This window comes from Amblyomma maculatum, chromosome 1, assembly GCF_055883805.1.
Source record: "Amblyomma maculatum isolate TAMU_Amacu chromosome 1, ASM5588380v1, whole genome shotgun sequence".
In the NCBI taxonomy this organism is placed as follows: domain Eukaryota; kingdom Metazoa; phylum Arthropoda; class Arachnida; order Ixodida; family Ixodidae; genus Amblyomma; species Amblyomma maculatum.
In genome coordinates this window covers 373,556,032-373,570,053 of record NC_139344.1, presented here as the reverse complement: position 1 = coordinate 373,570,053, position 14,022 = coordinate 373,556,032, and the positions used below count along the sequence as shown (strand labels likewise).

The window sequence follows — 14,022 nt, the reverse complement described above, 5'->3', positions numbered from 1 at the left end:
ATAGGGAAACTATTCATCCCATACGTTCTTCTCAGTCATTCCAGTTTCCCACGCAGGTGTGCTGCCAATCATCATTAAAGCAAACTCGTAATGAGACCATGGTCGAAAGAAGCTTTTCTCACCTGAGCACCGCAGAATATGCTGCCAGCTTTTGTCTTTGTCTGCACAGTGAGCCCTACGAGTGGAAATAGATAAAAGACGCCCCTCGAACATTGAGCAGCTCAGTGTGGCCGGCAGACGGGCGCCTGGAAGGCGGTGGAGAGCAGAGACGAGAGTTGGTTCCTGCAGAGCGCACCGCCTAGTGAATGGACGTAGTCCTAGCCAGCCAAGTCTGCTCGTCAGAAGCGAGGGCGGACGAATGCAGAAGCCGCTGGCTTCTGGGAAACAGCCGCGACTCTTGCGCCTTCGGAAAAGACGGCGTAAAAAACGAAGGAAGAAAGAGGATCTGCCAAGGGCGTGCAGAGGAGGATCTGGAAGGATCGAGATGGCGACTTCGAAGAGAGCTGATCGACACAAAAGACCAGGGATTCTGAACTTAGGTGCCGAGACGAGAGGACACAACTTATCGGGAAGAAGGGTTAGCAATTAGTGTTTGCCTTCAATTACAACTTTCTACTTTGCGCGCTCTTCCAGAAGTTTGAAAGATTTTGCGTGTTACCTCCAAGCTCTGTGCCACTGAACGACCTGATGGCTGCTGTTCTTAGCCACTACAGAGCTAGGTCCAGCCTTTTTGCTACAAACGAGGCTGATGCAGGAATCATTCTCCCAGAATCTGTGGAAACAGCCCCTCAGCCATCTGCCTTCCCCTGCTTCTCGCATAGGCGATGTGTTAGTGCTGCCATGGGCGTCAAGGTTTAGTGAAACTTTGATCACGACAACGAGGAATATTCCCCAATAGACCACCAGAACTCTTCGCGCGCTCTGCCTCTAGAGAGTTTGCCAGATTATCTTCACACCTTTCTGTGCTGGAAACTAAGCAGGGATTCGCAAGTCAAGCACAGCTCATGCCTGCCTTCGGGGCTTGCAGCCACCTCACCGCAAGGTTCTGCTCCTCTGCTCTCACCGCACGTACTGAACAACCATGTCGTACGCATGCATGGATCTCACGCTGCGCGGACTTCATCGTTAAATTATATTATCAACTATCTCGCCTAAGCAAGCTGTTCTTTTTGCACCAGCACCACGGCGACATCATGCGGATCATCAATTCCAGGACGTGAAGCCGGGGAACTTTCAATCATCTTTGAGCTGCTCTTCACAAAAAAACTTCAATGTGACATCTGCAACTGCATCTTTTATCTATCAGTAATATATCAACACCTGCAATCTTCAACGCACTGCCGCTTCTATAGTGTGTCAAGCTCAACGTCGAACCAAATGAATCACCTTGTTGTTCATTTTGTGCAACCCGTTTTTTTGGACCCAACGGTGCGCCATCTAGTCCAATCTGCCAACAAATGTTTCTTGGATGCAGCTGGGTTTTCCCCTGCGCTTTCTTTGAGCCTGTACTTCTGGCTGCAGAGGCGTACTGACCTCTTATACCATTTCGGCCAACAGACTTCAGCCTCGACAGAGAACAAGGGTTTGAAACATTTGTAGTCCCACTATCATCGACCTGAGCCTCGTCTGGGACTTTTTGTGCAGTAAACTCCACAGCACCTGGATAGTGCTCGTGCTTCTCCGGCTTTGTGGGGAGGGAGGAATGTAGCGTTCATCGCGCTGCTCTGTGGATGGTATCCATCGGAGAAGAGAAAGTCGACGTTTGTGTCCGTGACGGGAACAGACGTGTCATAACATATCAGTCATAAATCGAAATCGGGAATGCTCCATCTTTGCTGCAGCTCCGGCAAGATCATCACCAAGAGACAGTTTTCCGACTGCTAATGGGCGGCAGAGGGTGGTCACTCCCCATTAACGTATATTATTAATGTCGTTACTTTCACTATGTGAGCTCTAACGATATGTGTAATAAGGTTTCAATATCCCTCATGAATTATACCATACATTTAACGCAATAGCATTTAAGGCAAGGCCCCGAGCTTCAGAAAACCTGACGTTGTAGGCGTTGTGAGCGAAAAATCACGGGGCATTGCTTAGGATGATGATAGTTGACGGCTGGCAAGGCCGGGCACAATTTGGTCGTAGGGTTGCCTGAAGTAACGCGACCCCTCGACATGGTCGATTTGGTAGAAGCTTCCAACTCGGGGTTTCCGGTGGGAAGGTGAGCTCGGCACGCGTTTCAAGACCCTTACATTCCGAGTCAGACGCGGTACTCCTAGGCTGTGCAGGTACGTTCAATAGGCTTGGTTAAAGGAAACATATATTTGCCGGCCGTCTCTACACGTAATATGGCAACGTGCGACTCTATGTTAAGGAGGCACAAATTAAGGGATTACTGATTAACCGAGTAGCAAAGTGCATTAATGCGGATGACAATTCAGAAAGGGTGTCTTGGACGACATCCGTTAAAGCTGTCGCGTCGTAACATTAAAGGAGTAACTTAGTTATTCCCTATCTTGTTTTTACCGGCTTTTCTAGCCCCTGCAACAGGTGACCAGCTGCTCGAATGTGCCATACTGAGAAAGCTCAGAACTTGCGTGCGATAGGGCACGAGCGCGAAGCCCAGATAAAAGACCAGACGACCACGAAAGAAAAAAATAAAGTGAAGTATGATCGAAGATAACGCGGCACGCTTACGCTAGGCCAGCAGGCGAGATTAAGCGAGACTTGGCCGAAGCCAGCTGCGGCGCAGCGCTGCAACGGTGGCACGTCTTCCGCGTTAGCATGTGTCTAGGATTACATTTTATTTGTTATTCGTGACGTCGTTCAAAACTGAGCTTATTAATTGGGGCTAACGAGACCCTTTCCGACTCCAAACAAGAATTCCGATGTGCGTAAAAAGCCTTTCTGGAGCCTTGTAATTTCTTGCTAGAGAAATTCGGACCCCAGCTACCCGGCCGCGCCTGGTAAGGTCGTGTTTGGGCTATGTGCTCGCGTGAGCGTCGCCATCGAAGGAAGAAACAACTGCCGAAACACACATGCCGACTTGTATTCAATGGGCTGTGTGGTCGGTGTCGCCCCTTCAATACGTGCACTCAGCTTCATTGGACGCAACATTCCCAAGTCTTCATCTGATGCTTATACAACGGTAAGTGCGATCTCAATTTGGCCGTTCTGCAACTCGTATTGCTGTGTTCCTGACTGTTGCAACACTACAGCTTTATTTAGCACAGAAAATAGGTTGAACGCTCATCAAAAGATGCCGTGCTGGCCTTCGTTTACCCTGGATTATGTTCTGCGCCATTGTCAGTTCCAATCGGCCGAGGTGGCTGCTTTTCGATGAAGGCGTAAAGCTAAGCGCCCACATGCTGTGCGATGTCAGTGCCCGTTAAGGAACCCCAGGTGGTAGATATTTTCGGAGTCCTCCGCTACGGCGTCTCTTATAGCCTGAGTTACTTCGGGACGTTAAACATTAAAGTCAAACCAATCGAGTTCCAATCGCGACGATATGTATACATGTGTAAGTAACGGGAGGTAACACGCTCATACGTCGCAGAGGGGTGCTCGTGTACTACTTGTGGGTGATATAGAAGCGAACAGCATGCATCGACACGATCATCTATTTTAAACAGCAGTGAGAGATGGAAGCGTAATTATCGGTGTGGGAATACTGGAGATGGTCAAATTGCAAGCATTGTTCTTAACGTAATCGCATGATACTAACTACTGCACTCATGATTTCAAGCATCACTGTTAAAAAAAAAGTTGAAGAAAAATGATCAGACGATATTTCCAATTCTATTAATTATTTGAATCTTTCCTGGTAAAAACGATAGAACAAAAAGCAGGCACATTGACCATGAGTGAAACGATTTGCTGCCTTGTACTGGTGGATGTGTCGAGGTAATTTGAAAACGAAGCGATGGTGAAGAAACGCAATTGTTTTGGTAAAGGTACTAAGACCCAGCCAGATCCGCAGCATCGCTGCCGTCTTCATTGCTTGGGTGGAGAGCAGATGAACGAATGAATCGCATCGACGTGCTTTCGCGTTCTCAGCCTTCCATTTAGCCTTGCGCGCATCGGTCGAGGAGACACCAAGGTTCGTTGCGACTTCAATGTATTGAATATTAGGTCAAAGTAAAAATATGGAAAAAATGAACACCACAGTAAGGGGCCATATTTAATGTTGAGTGTATCTCCGATAGGTCGTTATCCGTTCGCATCACTGGGCATGCGCCCTGTTGATAGGCCAAATCAGTAGGCACAATCAAAAAGAGCCCTCACAGTGTTGTCAATTAAAGACCCTTGTGTGTCGCACAAGTTCGCAATGCCTCGCTGCTTTTGAATATATCGCGTTATTCATTTCGGGATAAGCTGCGTCAAGAAGGGCAACCACAATGCAAGCGATGACATACAGATGCGATGCGCAGCTGACTTCTAGCACTATCGAGAATTTTTATTATCTAAATTTTACTTCACTCCTGTTGCAGAAGTAATGGCTGCCACATTTTTACGCACACTGTGGTTCGTAAATGCTTGGGAAAATAATAAATCGAAGATGACCTGAGAGGCCTAGGTCACCCTTACCTTTGGTATCACTGCAGATAGCTTGTAAAACAGAGTATAGGCGCCTTGTTTCGTTTGCTTATCACCCTCAGGGGTGCTGCTAACTATTGTCGATGCGCAGTTTTTGGACTTCGCTACGCTTTGGGTGCGCCCGTGACAAGTTGCTAGAAGGCTGGCAAAATGTCGCAGTTTCCGAAAGTCATATGGCCATGGTCAGGAGTGTCCACGAAAAATATTATACCTGTGTCAAAATTAAACGTCCTACTGGCTTTGGTTTCGGCCGATGCAGTTTAAAGCAACATGAGCCAGGAATTCTTATCGCAGCTGATTCAAACCATTGAGATACTATTTTACGCCGTGTTATGCTTCTTATACTAGAATTAAAATTCTGCTATTGAGATACTTGCCAACCGTTATTTTGCAATTTCTGTTAATTCACTTTAGGGACAAGTGCGATTCGTATCACAGTGGGATCAGGTTAAAAAGAACATAGATTTGCTTTTTATACCAACGTTTCCTCTACGTAGTCCTTCTTTTAAATCTGAAAAAAAAAAAAAAATTGCGATCTTGCCTTCGCGTTACTGTGCTCCTGCGCAGTCAACCATGGTTTGATTAGACGAATGTGCACAATAGAACCGTCTCGAAGGGAGCGGCCTATGCCGCTGTCTTCAAGCTCTTGATAAAGCGTCAGTAAAGTCATGAAAAGCGCGCACCGTAATTTTCGATAAGGCATCGGCAACACATTGACAGCCAGTTCAGACGGCAAGGCAGCAATTAAGCTTCCCGTTATAAGCCTCGTTTCGAAAAAAAAAAAAAAAAAGTCGGATTTGAAAACAAGGCCGCTTTGTCCCGCGGAATGGAGACTGAATAAAATGCGAGACAGATTGTGATTATAAATTTGTGACACGACCAAAATCTCTAACGGCATGCTATAACGTACATTGACAGTGTAAGAGAATTCTGATGTGATGGCATCTGAATTCGGCTTCTTTGGGTGGCATGTTACACAGGACCGTCAATGCACGCTTGTTTATCACGTGTGTGCGTGCGTAAGTGCATGCGTGTGCGTGTGCCCGTACTCGCGTGGTGGCAGTCAGTCAGTCAAAAAGTAGTACTACTGATATGTAAAGGGAATCTCAGACTGAAGACGAAACCCATTAAAACTACAGCACCACGCTCTGAAGCCGGAGCTTCAGTATCCCTCGAATTTTTGAGCTAGCGTAGCGAAAAAGGGAAAAAAAGAAAGTTTAACCCGGCTACGTCAATGGCGGTGTGCTGAGAAGTGCTGGTTTGACTCATGGGTTAGGTCTCAGTGTAAAGCTAAATAGAAGGTCAAAGGTCAGGTCATGTTCAGTCATGCGCTGATCTATTCGCGGTGAGATTGGTCTCGAGGTGACGTCACCGTCGCTCTGATAACGTAATTCGGCAGACGGCCTCGTTTCGAAAAAAAAAAAAAAAATCGAATTTGCAAACAAGGCCGCTTTGTCCCACGAAATGGAGATTGAATAAAATGCGAGACAAATTTTTGATTATAAATTTGTGACACGACGAAAATGTCTAACGGCATGCTATAACGTACATTGGCAGTCTAAGAAAATTCTGATGAGATGGCATTTGAATTCGGCTTCTTTGGATGGCATGTCACACAGGACTGTTAATGCACGTTTATTCATCCCGTGCGTGCGTGTGTGTGTGTGTGTGTGTGTGTGTGTGTGTGTGTGTGTGTGTGTGTGTGTGTGTGTGTGTGTGTGTGTGTGTGTGTGTGTGTGTGTGTGTGTGTGTGTGTGTGTGTGTGTGTGTGTGTGTGTGTGTGTGTGTGTGTGTGTGTGTGTGTGTGTGTGTGTGTGTGTGTGTGTGTGTGTGTGTGTGTGTGTGTGTGTGTGTGTGTGTGTGTGTGTGTGTGTGTGTGTGTGTGTGTGTGTGTGTGTGTGTGCGTGTGCATGCGCGCGTACTCGCGTGGTGGGGCAGTCAGTCAAAAGTAGTACTAAAAACATTGCCCGTGTCTACAAACTGATAAGTAAAGGGAATGTCAGACTGAAGACGAAACCCATTAAAACTACAGCTCCATGCTCTGAAGACAGAGCTTCAGTAATCCTCGAAATTTCGAGCTAGCGGAGAGAGAAAGGGGAAAAAAAAAAGTTTAACCTGAGCATACGTCAATGGCGGTGTGCTGAGAAGTGCTGGTTTGACTCCTGGTTTAGGTCTCAGCGTACAGCTAAATACAAGGTCAAAGGTCAGGTCATGCTCAGTCATACGCTGAGCTATTCGCGGTGAGATTGGTCTCGAGGTGACGTCACCGCCGCTCTGGTGACGTAATTCGGCAGACGGCAGCGCTCGCACAAATGCGCGCGGTGTGGTTTGTTTCCTACTTTACAGCCGCTTGTATGGAGAAAAAAAAAAAAAAAAGCTCCCTCTGCAATGGATGAGGGGTTAACTGCTTGCAGTGCCATATGTACCGAGGGAGGAAGAGGAGAAGAAAAGGAGGAGGAGGAAAAGGAGAAAAAAAGAAAAACAAGAAGAAAAAGAAGAAAAGAAGATGAAAAGAAGAAAACGAAGACAAAAAGGAAGAGAAGAAAATGATGAAAGGAGAAGACGAAAAAGAAGAGAAGAAGGGAGAAAGAAGGCAGGAGGAGGAAGAAGAAGGAAGGAGGAGGAAGAAAGAAGACCTGCTTGCAGTTTTGCAATTTTGGAGAAAAAATCGTGGAATGTGCGAGTCCTGCAGAAAAGAAGCGCGGGTTTTAGGGGAACCACGATAAGCAACCAGTCCTCTTTTGGAGTCGGTGATGTCGTTTTGGAAGTGCGCATGGGCCTGACGTTTCCGTTTCGTCACAGATACCTGATAACGGTTGTTTCTTTCTTCACCTTTTGACCAGCGTGCGCGTACCTGATAGTTGTGCCACATAGGCAAATTTAGTGTAAATTGTAGCGAGTGCATTTCGCGTCGTATAATATTATTGTTGCGACACGTGCTACACTGGGAAGAAAACTGCAATCCGAAATTTGCTTTTTGCGGACAACGTACAACGCATGCACTTTCCCTCGTCCTCCTCTATTTCCGTAAGACGAAGCTGCTGCCCCTGTCTTCCACGACAGGTGTAATGCAGGGCATGAGCAAATGTGGGACCATATAATCGTTGCGATGCTAGCATCTTGTAAGCCCGCGCAGATGCAAACTTAGTTCTCTGGTCAGGATTACGAAAGGACACACAGCATGATTAGCTATATTGTCATTAATTCAAGGATTAGGCTGATTAAACTAATCTCATACAGCGTATATACTGCCCGGCGGCAGTGCACTGTTTAGACGGCCGTATAAACACGCCTGCACTGCTGCGAGCCATTCTCCAGAAATGAGATCACGCCTATATTGTACAGCCATTCTCGCCGCACAGTAAGTGGTGCGCGTAGAATGAAGTAAGCTCGCCAAAAATTTTGAGGTGAGTACGCTTTACAGCTTATGTAAGTGAATTTGATGTTGTTACGCTGCGCCAATCAATTTAAAAGCGAGTTTAAAAAAGGCCAACATTCACTAAAACCAAAGAAAACATATCAGTGCTTTTGGTATAGGTGGTGGTGATTAATGGTTAATTCGTAGTGAAATGATGTTTTATATACCATCGCGCGACATGCATTTTATTTTACACATGCGCAAAAATTCAGGACTTTCTGAAAATGTTTCACTGAAGTGAGAGCTAAGAATATTAATAGCGGTGAAGACACTGAAAATAACTTTCTCATGGGCGTGGTTTTGCTCGATCAAGAAGGTTTGACAGAATGATTTCTTTATCCCTGAGAATATCAAGCAGTGACCCAGGCTTATGTAAAACAAATTTTTAGTATTACAATCAGAAACATAATGTAAAAACGCATGTTTTGAAATAAATGAATGCTGTACGTATTATTGCGACTATCAACCGTATTTATCCCTGAAATACGTAGGTACAAGTAAGGAAGGAAGCAATAGTTAAACCCATACAAACTTTGGTACTGTTTTACTCAACTTCTCAGAAATAATGGCTTTGTGCGAAAGAGAGAAACATACATCACTTATGCGAATAGTGACTTTACCAAATTGAATAACGTGGTGAGCAGAAAACAATTTAATTGCGCGTATAGAGGGAATATAGCCTTCTGCACGGCAACAGTGTTAGGCCGGCTCATGCTTCAATAGCTACCGGATTCCAAATAAAAACTAGAGTGAGAAATTTCTCGATGACTGCAATAACTTTTACGAACGTCCCCGACCTGATAGTATTACTTTGACACCGCGCTTAGTGATATCATTGCTGTGCTTGATACGCCGCGCGGCAAGGAATCTCAAGCGACGAGAATGTCATTATCCAGCATGACACACTCGACCATTACAATTATTGCCTTGACTGTAGTGACGAATGGTCACCTGCTAATATTTCTTTCGTAAAAAGCAGGCACGTAAAAAAATGTAATCGGAATAGTGAAACAAACAGCAGACACCAGGCCGTACGCGTGGACATAAACACTGCTGGTTAGCAGACAGCGTGCGCACGTATGCACGCTGAGTATCATTCATTCTGATACTCAGATACTCATTATCAAAGCAAAATTCATTCTGTATTGGGATGGGTTTGAAAATAACAAGAGCGTTTGAAAATAACAAATTGACCCTAGGTATTCTGATAGATTTCTCAAAAGCATTTGACAGAATTGACCACGAAATTTTGTGTACAAAATTAGAGCATTATGGGTTTCGTGGAGTTTCTGGTAACCTTCTGAAGTCATTTAAACCACCGTAAGCAATTCGCCGTGATTAACGAAGCTCACTCTTATCTAATAAATCTCACTTCAGGTGTGCCGCAAGGCAGCATACTCGGACCGGTTTTATTTAATATCTACATAAATGATATAGTAAACACCAGCACACTTGCATCTTACATTATTTATGCGGACGACACAAGCATCTTTTTCCAGTCAGCTAGTATTGAAGAACTCACCGATGTCGCAAACGTTACACTTGCAAAATTCTCTCAATGGACTCAAATAAATAGTCTACAAATTAACGTTTCTAAAACAAAAGTCATATTATTTTCTCCTGTGCAGAAGGTTATTAGTCGGGATATTGACATAAAACTCGGTTCCGAACAAATACAAGTCGTTAAAGTAATAAAAACATTGAGTGTGACGTTCAGTCAACATCTAAATTGGAATGCCCGCGTGCAACGCGTGGCGGGAAACCTGGCAAGAGCTTGTGGCATGCTGTGTAAGTTTAGAATGATGCTTCCGACTAAAATTAAATAAATTCTTTATAATTCAATGTTTGCTCCCCATATTAACTAATGCAGTCTTGTATGGACGGACACAACTCAAACCAACCTTACCTAATTAAGGCTATTACAAAAGGAAGCAATTCGTCATGTAGCAAATGCCTCATATGACGCCCATACAGGAGAACATTTTTGCTTCGTTGAATGTACTCCCCATATGCCAGTTACATAAATTTAACATTGTTATGAAGTACAAACACAGTGTTCAAACTAACAATGAAGCTTTCCTTAACTTATGTAATTTACATCGACCTTTAGAAGTGCCCTACACATTCAGAAACAGAGAATACTGGTCTATACCCTCTTCCCGAACTAATCAGGGTCGACACATGCTGCAATACCACATGCCTGCATATATGAATTTCCTAGCAAAAAATAAATAAATAAATAAATAAATAAATAAATAAATAAATAAATAAATAAATAAATAAATAAATAAATAAATAAATAAATAAATAAATAAATAAATAAATAAATAAATAAATAAATAAATAAATAAATAAATAAATAAATAAATAAATAACCTTAGCAAATACAAGTGGCAGAAATACCTCATTCTTGAATACATATGGGCTTAATTATGTTCATTTCTCCGACACAAATTGCTTTTGTACTGCGGATGTATTCTAACCTTTTGCCATCGTCTATTTTCCTGCTTCTATTACGTGAACTTGTGTACACCCGACTGTATCTGGCCCTTTGGAGCTGCTGGCGCGAATTTTTTGTTCCCCTGTTAGATATGTTTCTTTCGTTTTCTGTGCGTTGAATTGTAACCTTAATATGTTTAAATAGTCTGCGATGAGTTAACACAGATAGATGTGCATTTGTCACATCAAAACTATTTCAGACATAGCACCTGCCTTATTGTAAATTTCTTTGCATACTTTTTTCGCTAGTGCTAAGTTCTGCATGCGTATATTGTTTATTATTATTAATATATAATAATAATAATAATAATAATAATAATAATAATAATAATAATAATAATAATAATAATAATAATAATAATAATAATAATAATAATAATAATAATAATAATAATAATAATAATAAACAAGGCACTTACAGTAGCCAACCCATCTCCAGGCCGGTTCTACATGCTCCCAAAAGTTCATAAAGAAAACAATCCAGGTAGACCAATAATTTCCGGCATCGGCACACTCACAGAACCCATCTCCGCTTACATAGACTCACTAATCAAACACGTACCCCTCACTCACCCGTCCTACATACGCGATACTAGCCACTTTCTCGAAGAGTTAACAAAAGTAAATGTTCCCGAAGGCGCGCTACTTGTAACCCTAGATGTGGTTTCCCTCCACTAATATTCCACACGATGATGGCATGCAGACCCTAGTCACAGCCTACGAAAAATACAGCAGCAAAGATTCCCCAAGCCCGAGGGCAATCATGACACTCACCAAGTTAGTATTGGAACTAAACTCATTCGAATTTAATAATAGCCATTACCTCCAAACGAACGGCACGGCCATGGGAACTAAAATGGCACCAAATTACGCCAATATATTTATGCATTATATCGAGTCAAATTTCTTTTCCTCAAATCCGTTTAAACCGGCCTTTTACAAGCGATTCCTGGACGACATGTTCATGATATGGACAGACACAGAAAACAACCTAAACCAGTTTATTGCAGCATTCAACAACGCCCATCCAACTATATCTTGCACACACACCTACTCCGCGCACCAAATAAACTTTTTGGACCTCCCGATCCAAGTAGAAGGGGGCACACTACTCACAAGCGTCTACAAAAAACCCACTGACAGACAACAATCAGTTCATTTCAGTCGTTCAGTCGTGTCCGACTCCTCGTGACCCTATGGACCATGTCACGCCACGCTGTCCGGTCCCTTACTATCTTCCTATCATGTCATAACTTCATCTGCAGCGACTCGAGGATGCCATCTAACCGTCGCGTTCGCTGCCTACCCCTTCTCCGGTGAACCTCAACCTTTCCCAACATCAAATCTTTCTCCAGCGACTCCTCTCTTCTCATCAGATGAGCAAAGTAGCTGAGCTTTAACTTTAAAATTTGACCCTCCAGTGAGCAGTCAGGGTTTATGGTCGACAATATCGACTGATTTGATCTTCTGGCAGTCCAAGGAACTCTTAAGAGTCTTCGCCAGCAACACAATTCAAACGCGTCAATTCTTCGGCGGTTAGCCTTCTTCACAATCCAACTCTCGCATCCATACATCACAACTGGAAAGACCATAGCACGAGTTATACGGATCTTGGTTGGCAGACTAATGTCTCTGCTCTTTACTAGGCGGTAAAGGCTAACCATGGCTCTCTTTCCCAGAAGCAGGCGTCTCCTAATTTCATGGCTGCAGTCTCCTTTCGGGGTAATCTTGGAGCCCAAGAAGAGAAAATCTGTCACAGCTTCCACTTCTTGTCCCTTGATGCTCCAGGACTTGATAGGGCAAGACGCCATGATCTTTGTCTTTTTAATGTTCAGTTTAAGCCCATACTTCTCACTCTCTTCTTGTACGCGCATCAGAAGTCTCTTGAGTTCCACTTCACTTTCTACCATTAAAGTGGTATCATCCGCATATCTAAGGTTGTTGATACGTTTCCCAGCAACCTTCACTCCAGCTGAAGACTCGTCCAGACCGGCCTTCCTCATGATGCACTCTGCATATAGGTTAACTAGGCAGGGTGACAGTATGCAGCCTTGTCTCACTACTTTCTCAGTCGGAAACCAATCAGTAAGACCATGCCCAGTTCTGACTGTGGCCTCTTGCCCTTCATACAGGTTCCCGAGGATAGAAACGAGGTGAATTGGAACTCCCATCTCTTGGAGAGCTTGCCACAATCTGCTGTGATCTACGAAGTCAAACGCTTTCGCATAATCAATAAAACAGAAGTAGATGGGTTTCTGGAACTCTCTTGCCTTTTCCATGATCCAGCGAAGGTTGGCAATTTGGTCTCTAGTTCATCTGCCCTTGCAAAACCCAGCTTGCACGTCCGGAAGTTCCCGATTCACATACTGCTGCAGCCTACCTTGGAGGATTTTCAACATCACCTTGCTAGCATGCGAAATAAGCGCGATCGTGCGGTAGTTCGAACAATCTTTGGCACTGCCTTTCTTTGGAATGGGGATGTAAACTGACCTCCTCCAATCCTGTGGCCACTGCAGGGTTGTCCAAATCTTCTGACATAATGTATGCAGAATGTTAACAGCGTCATGGTTGAGGTTTTGAAGCAACTCAGCTGGAATGCCATCGATTCCGCTAGCTTTGTTCCTAGCAAGGCTGGCTAAGGCCCATTCAACTTCACTCTTCAGGATGCCCGGCTCGAGATCAGTAATCACAACCGTCTTATGTTGGGTTTGCACATTCGGGTCCTTCTTGTACAGTTCTTCTGTGTATTCCTGCCACCTATATCTGAGGCTTCAGTGAGGTCCTTGCCTCGTTTGTCCTTTATCACGCCCAGCTTAGCACAGAAGCTTCCTTTGATATCTTTGATTTTCTTATACAGAGCTCTTGTGTTCCTTAATTGGCTGTTGTCCTCAACTGCTTGGCACTGTATGTTCAGGAAGGCATTCTTATCTCTTTGCTATTTTCTGAAAATACGCATTGAGAACCTTGCAACTTTCTCTTTCCCCCATAACTTTTGCCATCCTCCTTCCTCAGCTATTTACAAAGCCTCTTCAGATAACCGGTTTGCTTTCTTGCATTTCTTTTGCTTTGGAACTACCTTAGTAGCAACTTCTTGTATTATATCACGAATATCAGTCCACATCTCTTCAGACTCTCTGTCTTCTAGATCTAATTCTTGAAATTGATTCCTCACTTCCACAGCATATTCTGATGGAATTTGATCCAGATCATACCTGAAAGGCCTAGTTTTCTGCGTTTTCCTCAATCTACGCTTAAATTTGGCAACAAGAAGCTGATGATCGGTGCCACAATCGGCCCCAGGCCTTGTTTTTACTGCTTGTATAGCGCTTCTCCATCTCTGCCGGTAAACAATATAATCGATCTGATTCCTGTACAGACCGTCCGGTGAAGTCCATGTGTACAGACGCCTCTTGTGCTGTTGAAAATGAGTGTTCGCTATGGTCAGGTTGTTTTCTTGACAAACCTCTACTAGCCTTTGCCCAGCTTCATTTGGCTCACCAAGACCGAAC

At 44.0% G+C, this 14,022-nt stretch overlaps 1 long non-coding RNA gene across 2 annotated transcripts in view; it reads left to right on the top strand.

Annotated features, from left to right (window-relative positions):
- The first annotated feature begins 2,670 nt into the window (after positions 1-2,670).
- LOC146208230 (uncharacterized) overlaps positions 2,671-14,022 on the top strand; it is a 51,176-nt gene continuing 39,824 nt past the window's right edge. The window contains exon 1 of one of the 2 annotated variants that reach the window (XR_014703371.1): positions 2,671-3,148. This is a non-coding gene — a long non-coding RNA (uncharacterized LOC146208230). The remainder of the gene's footprint in view (positions 3,149-14,022) is intronic. The other variant, XR_014703370.1, reaches the window with a different exon arrangement.